This window comes from Sarcophilus harrisii, chromosome 2 (assembly GCF_902635505.1).
Source record: "Sarcophilus harrisii chromosome 2, mSarHar1.11, whole genome shotgun sequence".
Taxonomy (NCBI): domain Eukaryota; kingdom Metazoa; phylum Chordata; class Mammalia; order Dasyuromorphia; family Dasyuridae; genus Sarcophilus; species Sarcophilus harrisii.
This window is the reverse complement of record NC_045427.1, coordinates 110,681,299-110,701,284: the sequence shown is the minus strand read 5'-3', so window position 1 is coordinate 110,701,284 and position 19,986 is coordinate 110,681,299. Positions and strand designations below refer to the sequence as shown.

General features: G+C 33.5%; 1 protein-coding gene across 4 annotated transcripts in view; it reads right to left on the bottom strand.

The window, feature by feature from the left end:
- Window positions 1-19,986, bottom strand: part of MEIS1 (Meis homeobox 1) — a 154,553-nt gene that overhangs the window by 44,528 nt on the left and 90,039 nt on the right. The gene's annotated exons all lie outside the window — the stretch shown is intronic.

The following is a 19,986-nucleotide window of genomic DNA, read 5'->3' as shown; positions in this document are numbered from 1 at the left end:
GCATTTTGTATTTACTTAATTTAAAATCAAAACCCTGAAGGGACAAGTTTGGGGTAATGCTCTTATTCTCTTAAGACTATTAGTATAACTCAGGAGCTCAAGTCTATTTACATAAGATTCTTTTCCCTGGTAGAATATGCTTGATTACTCAATGCTCTATTCATGAATGAAGGATGGAGTTGGGGTAGAAGGGGTAGAAAAGAGAGACCCTCGGCCCCCGTGTTTTCAGCTTCAAAAAAGAAAATACTGAGTTCCAGAATTTCACTGGAAAGAAGTTCCAAAAAGGCTTTTGTTATGTTGTTATTATTAGTTCTTCATTCTCAAAAAACCATGACATCAGGAAGGTGATGCCATAATATGGAAATGAATTGCATTTGAGTGAGGATGGGCTGTGCAATATCAACTGCCTCATTTTCCCCTACAGAGGCATCTGGGTCCAGGGGCCAGATAGAGATCAGGACAACTGGAGATGGCTCTAGATGCAGTGGGAGACCTTGGCCTTTTAAAGCTAAGGTCTACAATCTGAGATATCAGGAAAAAAGCTAAGGCATAAAGAGCTCCTCTCAATAATTATAGGAAAGATCCCTCTTCTATCACTCTCACCAACTCTACCCTGAAGCAGGTAGGGAGCACAGAGTAATCCTAACCTAGAGAAGAGTCTTATGTAAATGGATTTGAGCCTCTAGGTTACTTTGGGAATTTAAGGAAAACAATTATCTATCTCTCCACAAATAAAACATCAAAAGGATAGTCCAGTTAAGGGCTTAAGTCAGCACTTTAATTTTTATCCATCCAAAACACTATCACATTCCTTCATCCAAAACATTGTCACATTTATATTAAAGAATAGTCCTGTTTTTTTTTAAATAAAAAAGTGAAGCAAATAAAGTATAAAATCAAGATACCAGAAATTATAGATTAACTTTTAAAAGAGGGGGAGGGGGCAGGAATCAAACAATGTGGAATCTACATGTGTAGGTAATAAAAAGTGAAGCAGAATGATCTTCACAAAATAATCTTCACAATTCAATAAATACATGCATTGAGTACTTATTGTATGCCAAATACTGGTCAAGGATTTGGGGATTCAAAGGCAGCAACAAAATAATCTTTGCCCACAAGGAGCTTATTATATTATATTAGGAAGATAGAATATGTACAAAGCCAAATACAGACTAATTCTGAAGAGAGGAGTAAAGGAGATCAAGAAATGGAGAAATAAGAAATAATTTCAGGTTAAGAGGTAGCTATTTTCTAAGTCATTAAACTATGTAAAGAGTTATAACTTTCAAGAAGGAATAGCATTCTAAGGATAGTGAACAGAAAGTATAAAAGCATAAGTCGAAGAGATGGAATGTCTTAGAGTTAGTAGTTGATGTGGAAAAACTGGGAAACTAACACACTGTTGGCAGAGTTGTGAAATGATCCAACCATTCCAAAGAACAATTTGGAATTATGCCCAAAGAGCTATGAAATTGTGTACACCCTTTGATCCAGCAAGACAACTCCTAGTTCTATATCCCAAAGAGATTAAGGGAAGAGAGGGGAGACCTATTTGTACAAAAATATTTATAGCAGCACTTTTTTGTTGTAACAAAGAATTGGAAGTTGAAGGGATGTCCATCAATTGGGGAATAGCTGAACAAGTTGTGGTATATGATTATAATAGAATATTGCTGTGTTATAAGAAAAGAGAAGGCAGATTTCAGGAAAAAAAACATGAAAAAACTTATATGAACTGATGCAAAGTAAAGTGAGCATAACTAGTAGAACATTACACATAATAATGGCAATACTGTACAATGATCAACTGTGAATGACTTAGCTATTCTCAGCGAAACAATAAACTTATTCCAAAGGAAAAAAATTATATCCACCTTCAAAGAAAGAACTGATAGAGTCTGAATACAAATTCAAGCATGTTATTTTTCACTTTCTGTATTTTTTCACAGTTTCCCCCTTTGTTCTGTGTCTTCTTTCATAATATGACTAAAAAATAAAATGTTTTGCATGATTGAATGTGTACAAATTGTATTAAATTTCTTCTGTTTCAAGGACGGGGACAGAAATTTTTGAACTCAAAAAAATTTTAAATGGATGTTAAAAATTGTCTTTACATGTAAGTGGGGAAAATAAATTATTTTTTAAAAAGCATTAGTAGGTCAATTTGTGTAGAACACTAACTGGTAATGATATGAAATCAATATGGAAGGACATATTGAAACAAGGTTATGAAGGGCTTTATGTGCCATCCTAGAAGAGGTAGGTAGTCCTTGAATTGATCATATGTTCAAAACTGTGTTTAAAGAATATCATTCTGGCAACTCTGTGGAGGAAAAGTGAATAATTAGGGAGACATTAGAATTCTGTTTCAATAGGTATTAGGTTATTAGAATCTGAACTAGGGTGTTATCCATCTAAGTGAAAAGGAAATGAACTTTAATAGATATTATAAAAAATAAAATTAATAAAAGACTTGGTAACTAATTGGATGTGGGGGCAGTGGAATGAGAGAGAGCAAGAAGTTGAAGATGACTTTAAGATTATGACCTGTATGACTGGAAGCATAGTAAGACCCTAAGCAGTAATATGGAAATTAGGAATAGATATGAGTTTAAGAAAAGATGAGCTCCCTTTTAGATGCCTTGGGTTTAAGTTACATGTGGGGCATCAGGTGATGTGCACCATCAGGAAAAAAAAAAAAAAAATATATATATATATATATATATATATATAGAGAGAGAGAGAGAGAGAGAGAGAGAGAGACCTGTAAGTCAACTACATAAAAATGTCAACTGAACCCATGGGGGAGTGATGAGATCACTAATAAACAGAGATCTCCAGAGCTTCTCAAGTATGAGAAATGATAAAAAGGTCCAGCACAAAACCTTGGGAATAAAAAGGGAGGATGGGGATTTTACATCAGAAGAGACTTATAAATTGTCAGACAAGTAGAAATACGAGAGAAAAATTTTAGAAAACTCATCGAAAGGAGCATATTTAAGAGGTGATTAACTGATGTTGGTCAAATTATATAAACAAGGACTGGGGAAAGGAAAATAAAGATTTTTTTAAAAAATCTTAAATAGAATAGTTTCAGTTAAATGTTAGGAGTTGGAAGCTAGATTGGAAGGGTTTGAGAATTACATATACAAAGCAATATGGAAAGATGGCTTTCTCCAACCTGCTCCTCCCCCAGTCCTCATTTGACTGTGGAAGTGAGGAAAGAAGTAAAAAAAGTACCTTGAGGGGATGACAGGGTCATTTTAAAGGTATTTGTTTGTTTTAAGAATAAATGGAAGTTATCTGAATGCCTATACAGTTTTTGAGGAGCCAATGGAGGGGAGAAGAGAGGAGTGAACAAAGGAGAAGAGGAGAATGGAGGAAAGGAGAGAACAATAAGATGGGTGGAGAAGGTATATTTCAGGAAAAGAACAGGAGAGAGTAGGACCAAAGAAAAGGTGGATGAGTTGACTTTGAAAAGGAAAAAAAAAAAACCAACCCTTTTTCTTGGATCTGAAAAAAGCATGGCAAGAGTGGGTAAAGACAGATAAATGAAGAGAAAAATAACATATTGGCCTGGATTGTTTGGATTATCATATTAATTCTCTAGTTTTCTGTGTGTGTTGTGTGATAAACTAAAGAAAGGTGCCTCATAAATTGAAAAAATTGAAAACTAACTGCTTTCATAATGCCTATAATTTTAGGAGTAAAAAAAATATGCACACACACAACCTAAATTTGCAGAGGAGGAAAGTTGGTGTCATCTGACAACTTAAAATACAGCACCCTGAATTACATTTGTAGTTCTGTTTGTGTCCATAACCTTTGACAGATCATTTGGTCCCATTCTATCCCACTTCCCCAATCTGTACCCAGGTGATACTATTATTAATCTCAATTGCACGTGTAGATTTACTAATTAATTATAGGTAATTATCTTTCCATTTCCATCTTTGTGGGACATTTTAGTTGTTGCCTAATTTCCTTTCTTGTTATTCAAAACTAAACTAATTCACACACACATGCATATTTTGCTTTTTTCCTTTGATTATTTGCCCCACCATTTACTCAATCATTCTCTGTAGGTGGAAGTGATGAATGTTGCTGAGTGCCAGTGGTTTCTGGTCCAAGATGAATACCCCCAAGGAGCTCCTTACATTGAGTCCCAGGCTCCTGTCAGCTTGGTAATTGATGATGTTTTCACTTCAAGGTGTGGGATTGGGACCCATCAGGCTCAATGGGGGAAGTAAGTGAGTGAATTGACTCAGCTATGTCTCTTAGCCTTGGCCTCTAATAAGCATAAACTCATTACTGCCAAATGTACTTTAACATTATAGGGAGAAAAATCAATCAGTTTAAGCCAAAAGATGTCAAAACCTGGTGGTTTCAGAAAGAACTTTTAAAATTTTACTTTTAACTGGTAAATGAAGGGATAAACTTTAATCAAAGCAGGTTGTTTTTTTTTCTTTTTTGAAAGGTTGTTTTCCAAATTCAAAGTGACTTTGCCATTTTAAAATGTTAGGACCAAAAGACGAATAATCCAGAAGAAGAGCCATAAAATCAATGGATCTTTTTCAAATTTTGTTTTTTCATGTGCCATAACAGCCTCCTACCCAAAAGTATATGAGAAAACACAAGTACATTATTTCAAATGTAGATTTTATGTAAGCTTATTTTTATAGTGATTCTGTGAGCAGTTGCTCCATTTCTTATCTATGCGAACTGGAAGTAAAGTAGGCACCCTGCCAAGTCACTGACAGTATGTCTTGCCCAGGTTACCATGGGTGACTAGCGAACTGACATCCTGGGGACCCAACACAGAACAGTCCCTGACTAATGGCTTCTGGATTCCCTATGACCTTTGATCCTTAATGACCTAGACTAAAACTAATGACTTAGTTCAAGAGGCATCATACAACATGTGAACTTTTAAGAAAAGAGTTGCTTTCAAAGAAATGATTAATTGGCTTATAATATTTATATCATTGATTGATATTAACATATTTAACATTAAGTGTCACAAAAACTGGAAGTGGTTATTCTTTTTAATGTTCACTTCAAAAAACATTTCCCTTGAAATGCATAAAATGAATTCAGAAGTTCAATACCCAAGACAGATGAGGTTCATGAGTCATAAAACAAACAAAGACAATTTTCTATCCAAGACACAAACTTGGTAAGTAGTGCCACTATAATATTACTCCAAATTTGTGCACCACTTCTGTCATGAGAGATTTTGTTGCCATTTTAGCACCAAGGGCTATTGGCTGTAATGTGCTTCAGCAAGGAGGCTGGCGGCTACTGTAACCACAGACTATGCTGTCCGAACCATAATGATAACTTTCATCACTGCATATTGTCACCATAGAAATGAAACTAGATGGGGCCAAATGACAAGGTTCTTCCATCACTCAATTCCATATTACACAGCCTGGGCCTGACAGCCTTCAGGACTATTCTCTCATCCATCCTGAATACGCAAATACATTCTCAACAGGCTCCAAAGTAATAATCTGCCCTTCTGCAATATCATCATTTTTCAGACTAGTCCCAGCAATTCTCAGTATTTCAAGACCCAATGAAAAGTTTTTCATTACCTTGGATTGCCTAGAAAAATTTAAAATGGGAGACAGAGAGGTCTAGTATGGTGAAGAGAACCACTTTAATACCATTAAAATAGTGAAATATTTTCATTTCCAAAACCTGAAGTAAACAAGTAGTGAAATAAGGAAATAGAAGGATGGGATTCAAACCCATTTAAATCAGTTAGAAAAGGGGGAATAATGACAAATTCTGATGGTGATTTTTATTCTGTAATTTTCAAAACAACACACATTTCCATCGTTACTATCTGCATAATAGTCAAATCTTCTAATGTGTACATTATTTAAAATGTTACTAGGCAAGAATTCAGATTGTCATAATCATACATATTTCATGTATCAAAGTAATTTTTTTAAAAAATCAATTATTTAGGATACCAGCCAAACTTTTTGACTAGTATATTGAATCAGTGAAATTATTATTTATTCTACATACTACAATCACACTGTTATATACTGACTATAAAGACCTAGAATTGAACGATGTCTACACATTTATATAAAAGAAGGAAATGACCAAGTATAAGCAGAATTTAATCAGGATAGACAAATCAGATAATTTATATCAAACCACTTCTTTTCAACAACAGAGTTTTGCTTTATTTGTTTTGGCCTGGATTATCTGGATTTTCAGATGATTTCTAATCCTTCATTTCTCTTTAGTAATATAGACTAGGTTAAGTATCTAAGACTAATCATCAGTTTGTCTCTTCCCTTTGCCCTCTCCTAATTTTCTTTCCCCCAGTGACAAAAAGAAAATAATGTTATTATCACATTTGAAATTATTTCTTTAGGACAGGACTTGTGATGAACTTATGGAAATGACAACAAGTGAGAAGATAATATTCTGTGGCAGTAATAGATATATCTTGACAAATCTCAAAGGCTAATATGCAAAATCAACAATATTAGAGCTATTCTGACAGATATGCTGGGATCAACGTTTGACACATTATATATGATATAAAATTTAAAATATAACATTTGTAGCTATGGTAAACTAAATTAGAACAAAACATCTAGGAGTCTACTACAGATTGTTCCTAATACTCTGTAAATCTATTCTTTAATTAAACTCAACCAGGTCTCCCACAGAACTTTCACTACATGATGTATGATAGTACAATATGGAAGGAATACAGTCACCTTCTAAGTACAACCTTATGAAGATGTTTCGGTATGAGAACATTCAAATCTGATTTATGATGCTATTGTATCAACTCAGTAACTAATCTTCCAGTTCAAATATAACACATAAGAGCAACCTAACTGTAACATATAAATTCCACATATACTTAAAAATATTATTGTCTGTAATTTAATATAACAAGAATATTTCTAAGTCTATAACCTTGCATGTAGAAGCAGTTTCTCAAGCATTAATACTTAAATGGGTCATATGCACCACATCTGTCATTCTGTCCTGAAGTCTATGAGGCAAAACCAAGACTCTGCTAGCCTATTGATTTTTCTAGCATTTGCTTTAATTTACTTAACCATTGAGAAATCCATCAGTACATAAAGGGCAACTGTCCATTACTGCCTCATTTGCAGACATTCTTTCCTCTCATTTTTGGTAAATATTTTCCTTAAATTGCTATGTGTTTACAGTGTAAAAATGAATTAGAAAAGTGCTCACACCTGTTTCTGTTCAGTAACTGCTGCACTGAGGTATATGTAACGTGCTTAAAGATAGAATAAATATCTAGACATTATTACATCTGTGTGCAAAGGGTGGTAAATTAGATCCTAATTACATTAACAGGGATTCTGCCTCCCAGCTTAAATTTTACATGAGCACTCTGTAAAAATCCAAAAGCTCTGCTGTGGTTTCTTTATGAGCTGGTGATTACAGCTACTTCCTATGCGGTCACTAAATATTCTGTTTACAAATAAATGAAGAAGCTTTGAGCCAACTTACCAGGATAATAATCCATTTTTTCTCCCCCCTCCCCAAACCCTAGCCACATAAGCATGGCAACAATCAGAAGCCCTGGCTTCATCTAATTACGCTATCACATAATTTCACAAATTGCCTTTTCACTGGGGAGCCAAGTGCAAAACACGCTCACAGTGGGATTTCAGGCAGCAGCTCTCATTTACTACTCATTCCTTGTTAAATTAAACACAAAAACACCAGTTGTGTGAAAGAAGTCAAAAAGAATTCTTGCAAATGAGACAGATAAGTGCGTCTCATATTTGTACTATTTTTACAAAAGAAATTGTGAGATTAGCAATATGAGTCTTTAAGGATACAAATCATTCTCTTAGCCTTTTCTTTTTTTCTAAAATTACTCCTACCATTATACAAAAGCTAGGAGTTTGGATGGAAAAGATTTTTACAAGAATGTACAATTTTTTTGGTTGAAAAGTTGTTGAAGATCATATATTTTTTATTCTTTGCCCTTTGTACTATACCTAAATACTTTACATTATAACTACATCTGAACATCTGCTATGTATATTAAACAAATGCCACTACTTACCTCAAAGGCATTAATTGTAATACTGTACTTCTATTCTGGCTACTAGAACACCAAATTCTATTCTTTAAGATGCTCTAAAACTTAAAGATTTTTGACAAAATTGATCTAATCTTAGGTATTATTTTTTAAAGTATTAATGCCTTTTATATTTATGAAAAGTAAATGTTAATAATTATAAGTTTTCTTTCCTCCCAAAGCCAAGAAACTAAATGTAGAAAACAGATTCAGGGCAGAGGAGGTTTGAGTATATGGAAATAATGTCATTAGTGGGAGTGAACTTGAGGTTATGGGACTATAAGGTGACATTTTTACATCAACAACCAAACACAGATATTGTTAATTAAAGCTATTCCTTTTGCAGTAGAGGAGCCAGTAGGGTCAGGTACCATTTTTACATCACCAGCAAGTCCTTTATGCATGTAGATTTGCCAGCATTATCTGCACAGGGAGAAGAAAACATTAGCAGCAGCTGTCTCTGTGCTTTTACATTGAAAATTCTATTCATACAGACAGGTGGAGTAATTTAAAAGCCAATGTGGTGCAATTTGGATGTGACTAATGCCACTGTTTACTAAAATGCCACCATTACCACTGTTTATGGAAACATTACTAAAATTACATTTTATTCATAAGAATTTTAAGATTCTGGTTATTACCAGCTTTAAAATGATCAGACCCCAGAGCCATACCCTTGAGCTGTGGCTTAATTCGCCTGGGTTTAACAGCCTGCCACACTGAGGAAACTACAGTTGGATTCCAGTCTGGTGAGTAATCGGACCTGCATAAGCAGTTTCTTGAATCTCCATAAGGCAAATTAAAGACATAGCTCTTTGGAGTGCTGGCCACGTGATACAAAGAAAATCTTCAAGGAGGTGAATTCTCTGTTAGATGGTTTTGTTAGGATTTGCATTAGGAAAGCTCCTTCACCCTAAAACCATTTCCCTGCATTGTTATTAATAGACACAGGTTTGGTGCTACAGAGTCACAGAGAAGTAGCAAAGATAAATGCTACAGTTAAACAGTTTTTTTTTTTTTAAATTCTCAGTGCCCTTGCAAAGATTTCCCAATTGTCAAAATCATGACATTAGTATGGTTAGAAGAAATTCCAACTGAATGCTGGAGAGGGAATTCTATTCAACACAAAACAAAGAAAAACTCATCCTTGACAATAATTTAACTTGTAATGCTTAACAGATTGCATTAAAATTCATGCCCAAATTCCCTGCTTTGTGTTTTATTTACAATAAATATTAAGTTAGATAATGGAACATTGAAAAGCAGTGTATTACAGGGAATAGAAAGTTAGCTAGGAAGACTTAGGTTCAAGAACTTTGACATGCTAACTGTGAGACCACAGATAAATCACTTAACTTCAGTACTACAGCTAATTCTCTAAGACTAGGAATTAGAGACAAATTGCCAGTCAGTTGAAGGGATTTCTACTCAAAGAGGAAATCCCCTGATGAAATCAAAGGTATGGTTGATGAGGACAACAATAACAACTCCTACTCCTACTCCTTTGTTATATTAGAAGTATACTTTCATTCATAATTCAACTATTTTAAATCTCTAACATGAAACATGTCTCTATAATATCATATTGAATTTTTCAAATGAAAAGTTATGATTTTGGATAGTTATTTACATAATATATATTTTCTAAGTAATTCGCATAATAATAATTTTTTAAAGCTCTATCAGTTTTTTTTTTTTTTTAATGGGAACTCTCTTTCCAGTAAAATATAATCTCCTTGAAAGCAGGGACTGGCTCATTTCTGTCTTTGTAGACTCTGATTAGCACAGTGCCTGGTATATAACAAGTGCTTAATAAGTACTTATTGACTGATTGATTAGATACGTTATCTTTAAAATGACAGAAACCAAATACTTTTGTAGTCAGATAAATGATCATGGCTGAAGTGTAGCACAAGAGAATAGGAAGGTGGGCATAAAATTTTTGTGAAGATATTTATAACTGAGTGAAAAGACTAAGAGTTCCCAAGAACTGAAAAAGTTATAGAAAAAAAAAAAGTATTGATTTGCAAGATACCTAATATACATAGTTTTGATAATCTATTAACATTATATTCAAATTTATCTCAATGATTAAGCCAAAATGCATGTCAATCTATTTGGTCCAGACCTGTTATTTCTTTGGTATTTGAAGCTGAAATTCCTTTATCAAGGAATTTCCAAGAAAGTTCCCTTTATCAGTATAGGAGAGTAGCTGTCCTAAAAATGGTAATCTTGAGAGGAAGAGATAATCGACTTGTCCAGAGTCATAGTGTGTGTCAGGCAGAATTTGAAACTAGGTCTTCTTAAATCCTAGATCCATTCTTTGAACAATATGCTTCAGTTGCTTTATGTTATATTTTAGCAAAGTTTTAATAAAACCAAGCAATTTTCACCTATCTGATTTTTAAATTCAGTAACACTAAAAAAAAAAGTTATATTGCATGAAGTTATATTGCATGAAGTCAAGTTTTTGAAATTTACTTTTCTTTCTATTCTTTAAATATGGAGCAGTTATTCTTGTATTGGGTATCTACATTAACTGAAACCTATAGCAACTTGTCTACTGTATGCTTTATACTAGTAGAAAAATTAGAAGATTACATGAGCTACCTTTGTCAGGATGATGCTATTGTTAAGATAAAGTACAAGGCTTAAGTGACTATTGGGACCGGTAGGTTAATGTCAAAGAAAAGAGCAGTTTCTATCTCAACCATCTGTCCCTAGGTTCTCTTCTCTTGCCAACCAAAAAAATAAGTGCTTCATCTGAGATTCTCTCCGGAATGAGCACAAGTCTATTGACCATTCAATTTCCTATGATATTTTAGAAGCAAACAAAACATTTATAGGTTCTGAGCTGCTCCAACATAAGAATGATCATTGGCATGAGCATCTTTCCCTGGGAATCACTCTTGGACACTAATCTACACCATGACAGTTAGTCCTAGGCTGGAACCTCACCATAATCCCATTTGCTGTAAACTGAGGGTACCAAACAGGTAAGTATGGGCCCCTATTCAAAGCATTTACTACTGTAGAATCAAAAGAATTCTATGATGTGGAGCCCCCACAGTTTGTAGCCAGAGGCTCTATGATCCTATTAGCACTACAAAAATAAATAACAACAAAATCACAGCTTAAGACATGGCCATTCAGGATATGCAAAACAATAAGGAATAATCATTTCACATTGGTCTAGATAAAGGTTAGTGAAAGTCAGAGTTTTTTCCAAAAGGAAAAAATAAAAAGATATATACATATGCATGTGTATGTATATGTATGTATATGTGTTTACATATGCATACATACATACATATACATATGTGTATGTATGTATATATGTGTATATATACATACAACCTATGTATAGGTACATAGATATACTGCTTTTGTTGAGAAAGGCTTGGAATGATGTGCATGATTTCAGTCAAGTTTACAAATAAAAGTTAAGACAAAGCTACATAGATCTATACCTCATGACAAAAAAAATGAATTACAAAATGCGGGGGGGGGGGTAAAAATCTAAAAGTGAATCTAGTTGAATTTTTATTTAACTTAATTTCTTATTTCTATAAGGTAAGGTTGTTTTGATTTTATTCCTAAAGACTTGAGAAAGGAGATGCAAACATTTTCCTTGAAAATTATATAAAATTCCTTAAAGTCTGGCTAATGTTAATGCTAATAATGATAATATCTGACATTTATATAGTGATTTAAGTTTTGCAAAGTGCTTTACAAATACAATCTCATTTTAGTCTCGAAGCAACTATAGGAGCTAAATGCTATTATAATCTCCATTTTACAGATTTTGAAACAAAGGCAAACAAAGCCTAAGTGATTGCCCAGCCCTGGGTTGCACAGCTGATAAGTATTTGAGGTTACATTTGAACTCACCTCTTGACTCCTAGATCCAGGCGTCCAGCCCTTGTTCCACATGATTTCATTAAATTAATATTTCAAGTATCCATGATTTCACCAATGCAACCTATTTTCCTCCTCCTTTGATGAACAATACACCTAGTCTGTGCCTTACTAGACTGACTTCTTGATTTGCTGGGGCTGGACACAGCAACAACAATATAAAACACCAAATCTATCATTCAGCAAGTACTACCTTTTACACAAGGCCTTTCCTGATTACCCTCACCTAATTACAGATACTGTGAATGTACCTATACATTGATATATCTTCCTCAATAGAATATATGTTCTTTGAGAATAAGGATAGTTTCCTTTTTGTCTTTGTATCTTTAGCAGTTAGTCTGGTACCTGGTATACAATAAGCATTTAATAACTGTTTGCTGATTGATTCTGGTAATGACCAGACTATTAAAATTTAAATAAACTGCTTTTAAACAAAAGACATATAGTCCATAACTGAGCCAGGGCTCATAGACTTTCCAGTTTGGTTAGACCTGCCAGAACTTGTACTCCAGTGACTATAGCCCAGGATAGAGCACAGGATGAAGACTTTAGTGGAAGCCAACAGGTACCAGAGGACAAAAGATGTCTGCCTTCCCAGTTTCAATTCTTGAAGTAAAGTAGAGAGAAGAACTCAAATATTATTAAGCCTGCCCAGTATTTCATCAAAGATACATTATTACTAGGAAGAATTGCTATGTCCCTATAATACTTGACCAATATTCAGACAATTTTATTTACTTATTTGATTGGTTTTTGGAGGGAAGGAACCTATGATTCCACTGAGGTACAGAACTCTCATTGAGAAAATTTCCTTGATTAATGGAGATATGCAATTGTTGTACAACTGAAAGTCTTAAGAGTATTGCTTGCAAAATTAACAACTGAGATCATACAACCAGTGTGCATAAGAAGAAGGATCTGAAATCATTTTTCTGACTCCAAGGCTCCTCTAATCATCAAACCATATTGCTCTTTCATTCAAAAAGTTATTGCTATCAAATACTGGCAAATTAATAGTCCAATTATTGCCAAACTAATATTTTATTGATTTAATTGTACAACTGAACAATTTTGTTGTTAGTTCATATGCTGTCCAGACCAAAAAAATCATCATCTAGTGACCAAGTTATTGGGTATGATACTGTCTATACTTAGATTCAACCTATAATATAGATTTAAAACATCAAAAATATATGTTAGAAACAATAACCACAGAAACAAAAAGAATAAATATAAGAAAAATTTTACCACTTTCCTAGACTCAACAAAAACCCTTGGATGAAGAAAGAAATAATGTTCAACAACCAAACCATTAGTTGAGAACCAAAATGTCATTAGCATACAGAGATATAAAATAATTTTTAAGGACCATAAGTTGTTTACATCTTATGACTATGAGCACCTACATAAATAAAATTTGACTTTAAATGTGCTTTTTTTTTAAAGGTTGTTTCTTATTTTTGCTATTTTCTAGTCTTCATTTGCACACTATAATTAATCCAGATAAGAAGTGCAAAACTAGAAGACAGGAGGACACAGGATCAAGGAGGGTGACGTAGGGTACAGAAGGACAGGAAAAATCTTTGCCATGTCACTAATGGTCTCTGGGGCCACAACTTGGAGAACACTCTGATGCTTCCTTTGATCCTTCTAATTCACAATGATCATTAGTATTAACTCCAATTCTTCTGGGTGAAGAATTCCATCTGTAGTCTTTTTAATTTATCTGACTTAAGCAAATCCATGAAACATACCATTAGTGTTCCAAAAATTGTCTAAAAAAATTATAGTTTTCTCCAAATCAGGCTCACCATTAAACCAGTATATTCACATATATATGTATATGCATATATAATGCATACACATATATACATAAGAATGTTTTATGTATATGCATAGTTTTCTAGCTTCAGGGGTAGTTAGAGGTCATGTTAGTCTATTAATTTTGCAGATTAGGAAATTTAGGCTAGTTCCTAAGAGATTAGGCGACTTGCCAGTAATTAAACAGTGCTATAACAGTTGAATTGGGACACACTAATAGTTTTTGCCTAAATAAATTACAGACTGTTGTATTTATATTCTCAAAACATTTTCAATTGGTTGATATTTCCAAATATTTTGGCAAAAGTTTTCCAATAAGAGTTTAATCACAACAAAACCAAGATCATAGAGGATGTCAAAGAAGTAAGGCAAAGGATTTAAATGAAACAATGTATGGTTAGATGAATAATTTTCTTTAATAATTTTCTTTAATTACATACTATGTGCCAACACATGGGGAAACAAATAAAAACAAGCTTATGTTTTAATAGGAAAAGACAACAGAAATATGGGAATGTTTAGGAGAAGGTATATTGGTCTAGAGAGTCACAGGAATAGTAAATTGAGCCATGAAGCATGCTCACTGAAATTCCCTTTACAGAAATGATAGAATTGTTGTGATTATAAAAGATAGAAAGTGCATATGGGGTATCAAGGTGGATGAGAAGAAGTTAGTTAGTTACTAATAGGGGTTCACCCCAGAGAGAAGACAAGAGTTCCAAAGCTGAGGAGTTTAAACACTCCCAGGCAAGTTCCATAGAGGCAGTTTAGAGACAGAAGCATTGAAATTCAAAACTGCTTTAACAAACAGTATTTTCTCTTTCACCATTGTTATTAGTGAAGCTTGAAGTTTCAGGAAGAGTAATAACAGTAATCATTCTTTTTCTAGATATGAAAAGTTTCTTTGTTATGTATATCTACATTAAATTCTGAAAGGAAAAATAAGTTTTTACCAGACGTTCTATGGATAAAGAAGAAATATCTTCATATTCATTTCACATTTTTCAGGGATTTATTTCATTTTTTTTATCATTTACAAGTCAGATGATTTGAAGAGGAAACTTATGAGTTATCTCCATATGCAACCTTTTGGGATCAAATATATCAATATGAAAGGGGTATGGGGCAAGTGGCAAGGAGGAAGTCACTTTCTCAAATACTGTACACTTAGGTGATTGATGTTTCAGGCAAGAGTGACCAAATTCAGCCTTCTTGCCAGACAGAACACATTCTCAAGCCTACTGACAGCTGAAGAATGTTAGCTCATAGAGCATGATAAGAATATTTACCATTAAGCCTGGCAGAATGTGAGTGTGAGGAATAGAAAGACAGAATGAGAGGAGGGAGAAAGACAGTGACGTGACAGAGAAAAAGTATGTGCATTGCACTTACTTTGGTCAATAGTTGGAATAAATTAAATTGATCCAAAGCTATAGTTCTCTTCCTTGCTAACATGTCATAAGCTTGGAGCAGATATCTTCCCCTACTCCCCAACTTGCCAGCAGAGATATGATACTAAGATGCCTCCAATAGAGCTAGTTACCTAAAACACAGCCAATGTCTCTTCTAGAGTTTTCAATTCCCAATTCAATTCTACTGACTCTATCTAAAGATGGAGAGGCAGACCCTCAGGGCTTTTTTCATCTAATCTTGTTTCTATGGAAATGCCATTATCAACCTGGAGGATTGTGTAACTTCTGGCCTATCCCACATTGGCTTTATCCACAATACCAGAAAACCCATTTGTTTCTAAAAGTGAGATGTTAGACTGTTATTGACAACAAACCAATACCAAGTTAAAAAAAAAAAAAAGTCAAGTTAGGAAATAAGATGCAAAAACAAATAATCACCATGAAAAGAACATTTATATTCACATCAAGCCTATTACTAAAGCACAAATAAAGGTTTTTAAAAAGCAGTTATTGGGACAACTAGGTGGTGCATTGGATAGAATACCAGCCCTGAAGTTAGGAGGACCTGAGTTCAAATGTGATCTCAGACACTTAACACTTCCTAGCTGTATGGCTCTGGGCAAGTCACTTAACCACAATTGCCTCGGGGGAAAAAAGAAGCCATTATTTCTATACCAGTGATTAAACTTCACTTAGACATCCATGATAAGTAAAGCTCAAGTATTAATTGTTATAAAGTGATAGGAACAATGGTTGACTGAATTTATATCCTAGTTTTATATTTCAGCAAGACAACAAATAAAGTTTTTGCTCTCTTCCCCTAAATATACAGATAGACATGTACTTTACCACTTTTTGTCCCTGCTTTTCAGGATTCCTGAAAGAGACATCAGCTGCATGTAAGAGCAGAATTTAAATGAGAGCCAGTAACCACTTTTCCACTATACAAAAAAGTTGGAAACTGCAATGTGAATGAAAGGAGGTCAGAAGAGAAAGAGTTTTGATTTTATCTTTAATTTAAGAAGAAAAATAAATATGTGGGATTTTTTTTTGCTATATTTTAGTTATTCTTCTGGATTTTCCCCATTCTTTTCTGTGCCCCAGGCATCTATTCATGCAATTGCTTTGTGGCAAAATAATAGAATATATGCAAAACACATCCAGATTAAATGCTATGACATAATAGATTATGGTGACAGTTGAACTAATGTCCTCAAGAAAATCTTTACATCATATAGTTTCTTCCCTTAACTGATAACTATGATTCTGAAGTGAATCCTAGACACACATATTACTTTTTAATTGTTTGAAATAATACATCTCTAAACACCTTCAAGCATTGCTAGGAACAAACAAGTTTATTTTCCTTCTGATTCTGTTTGGGTGCATTTAAATTTAAATAGTATCTTTCAATTTGGAGTAGTAATTTTCTTTGAAGAAGCCCTCTCTACCTAAGTATACTGAACTAAAATTGACCTAGAAGTTACATTATTGAAATTTTATTTTATTCCTTAAACAACAAAATTTTAAGCTCGTTTCCTTATTCTTTTTTTTTTTCTTTCATTATATATGAGTAGGTCCAGTTTTGTTTGTAAGAGACCACAAGCCCAAGAAAGGGGCTTTAGTTCCCTCTTTAGAATAGTAAAATGTGCTCCTGATTAAATCTACCTGTGGATAACTACAGACCAGCACATTTTTCTTCTTATGCAGCTGGGGCACAAATCCAATAAGGTTTTTATTCAGTGCCTATTCTGCTCCTCTAGAATACAAACTCTTTAAAGCCCTTTCAAAGGCAGATTTTTTTTTTTTAACTAGAATAACCCAATGAAAGGATTGGCCCATTCCTTTAAAAAAAAAAAAAAAAAAAAAAGTCCAGGACAGGGTGGGGTGAGGGGTGGGAATCCAAGTAATTTTTCCAAAAGATATTTGAATTTTAAAATTTACCTCTTGGTGCTTTAAAAAAAAAAATGACCTATAATTTCCTACATTTGTTTGACAATTTTTAAAAAAATCAACCATAATTAAAATTATTCCTGAATCCTTTGTAGGATTTTGGAATTCACTCCCTATTAAATCATTATTCCACCTGATTTGATTACATAGTTCCCAGTTTGCTTGGAATTATAGTAAGAAAAAATGTTTTGTAAACTTTAAAAAGCTATATAAATGTGTTATTACTATTGTTGTTGCTGTTGTTTGTCCTTCATTCTAGAACTTTTGCTGAAGCTGGCAACTATAAAGGCTACTTTGACCTTGAAAGAAGTGGCATTGAAGAATTATAATCTAAAATATGCAAAGAGAAAAACTAAAATGAACCATAAAAAAAACACAATAAAAAAACCACTTTTCTATTCTTGTGGATTTTTAGAATAATTATTAGCAAGGAATCAGTTCATAAGAATAATTGCTATCTAGGTAGATCAAGCGCATGAGAAACATGCATGAAATAAAAGAGGAGTGCTCTTGTCTTTGGAGAAGTATTTAGCACATATTCACATAAAAAAGAGGGAAGGAGCCTCTTTTTAAATTTATATACTTTTAAAATTTTTATATAAATAATCATATTTTATAGGCATCTCTCTTCCCAAACTTGTCTGACTTTTAAAATTAAATCAGATCTCCTATTAAACCAGAAGGGTGGGATTATAAAGTCTATTTAAACAAAACTCCTAAATTCAAAAGTCTCCAAGCAGTTATACAAACTTGCCTTTTCTCTAAAATATATAAAATCAATACTTCAGAATAAATTAGAATTTGCCCTGGATAAATGCATATTTCTGAGTCTAGATTAGTGGCAAGAGGTAAAAAGGGTAAAGGAAATTAATTCAAGAATTAACTTTTAAAAATGCATATGGACTTATCTTTCACTATTATAGTATAAGAACTATTTTCACTCTTTAGGTCATGAATGATTGAAATCTAGAACACTAGATAATAGCTATGTCAAAACTACACTGCAACCTGTTAGGAAAGTAGATAAAAGCCATTAAAACAATGGAGGGGACAGTTTAAAGCTTTAGATAATCTAATTTGCCTCTTTTACTCTGTGAACTCTATGAAGGAAAAGAAGCTTGAGTGTCCTCTCAGCTAAATGATGCTGTCTAGTTTAGGATCAAAATATTGAATTTTTTATGGACTAAAAAAATTAACTAAGCTGGGGCTCTCACAACTAAAATACAGTCTATCATTAGCTATGTATTCAAAGACCTTCCAGTTGAATAGAACTCTCTCCAAAGTTCATCTTCTGCTAGAACAGCTTTCTAGAATTGAAGATGGTCTGAGAAACTTAAGCAATCCAGAAAAGAAAGTAATACCCAAGCCTGAAATAAATTAAGCACTTGATACATAACTTAAATTAAAAGTAAAAGTACTGGTCAGCAAGACATTTGCTCATATATTCATTTCTTAGAACTAAGGAAAGACACTAAATATTTTCTTAACCTATACTTTTTTTAATAGTATGATCATCTATCTGTAAGACTATTCACAAATGTATGACCTATAAATAGCAGCTATCTAATGGAAGGATAAAAGTAATAGTTTTTTCTTACTTTCTCACTTTGTTTTCTGATTCTGTCTGAACTAATATTTGATAATATTTTATTCAGTGGCACCTCAGTTTGAAGTTGAATGTGAAGCTTTTTACAGATTTGAATGGAGGCTGAAGAAAACCCATTCATTTTATACTTTAGTATAAGCCTAGACTATAAAAAGTAGTTTTATTATGGCTCCAGGGCCAGTCTTGATTTTTTTTCTAGGTTATTTATAAACTGGTTGGCCCCAGTGATAAAATATCAGCATGGCAGCAACACTGCAGTTGACCCATTGTTACCTCTCTTCTCTTGCTAGTCTCAAACACCAAGATAATTTTGAGCCTCATGGTTCCTAATCCCTTTGGGCACCTCTTAAGAAAGTTGATGCTGAAGAGGCAGACCAGCAAATTTTCTGAGGACAGATTTTTTTTTAAAAAAGCTCTTTTTTAGAAGACCAGTAAGTATCAAAAAAAAAAAAAGTTGCCTTTCTGACTGGCCATGCTAAGTGCTATCAATTTAATAAAATATAAAATAAAACCTATTTTGTGGCCCCATCATGGTAGGTAAACAACACTGAATTCTTGAAGTACCAGTCAACAGAAGAGAAGACAAGAGATTTCAACCAAGCTAGAAGAGCATCCAATATTTGGACCTCATGAAAGACTTTGTGTTTCATCCAAGGATCAGACAACTTAAGCTTAGAGAACTTCTTTAGCAGAAGGTTGGTCAATGGATGTTGTCTTTTCAGCCACAACAATTCAATAAGATCTCTATATTAAGTCAAAAAAAGTTGGGATTGGCAGCAGTGGAGTAACCCACATTGATGAAATCAGGTATCCAAAAAACCAAACCAAATCAAAAGACAGGTGGCAACAGTGGGTAAAGAATTGGAAATGAGGAAGATATGAGTCTGAAATAAGTTGACTACGGGCAAATTACTTAATTTGTTTCATCATTTGTAAAATGGAAGCACAGTATCTCCCAAAGTTGTAGTGAGGATCAGGTAAAATAATATATATAAAGTGCTTTGTGAACCTTTAAGTATTATAATTTAGTAATTTAGTACAATGCAAGTTATTATTACTATGTTTTTGAAGTATTGATGTGTAACAACGATCATTTAGGATACTTTGGGATAATAGCAGCTAAACATTATCAATATTCAAAGTGTAGGCCTAGAGGTCCCTTGGGA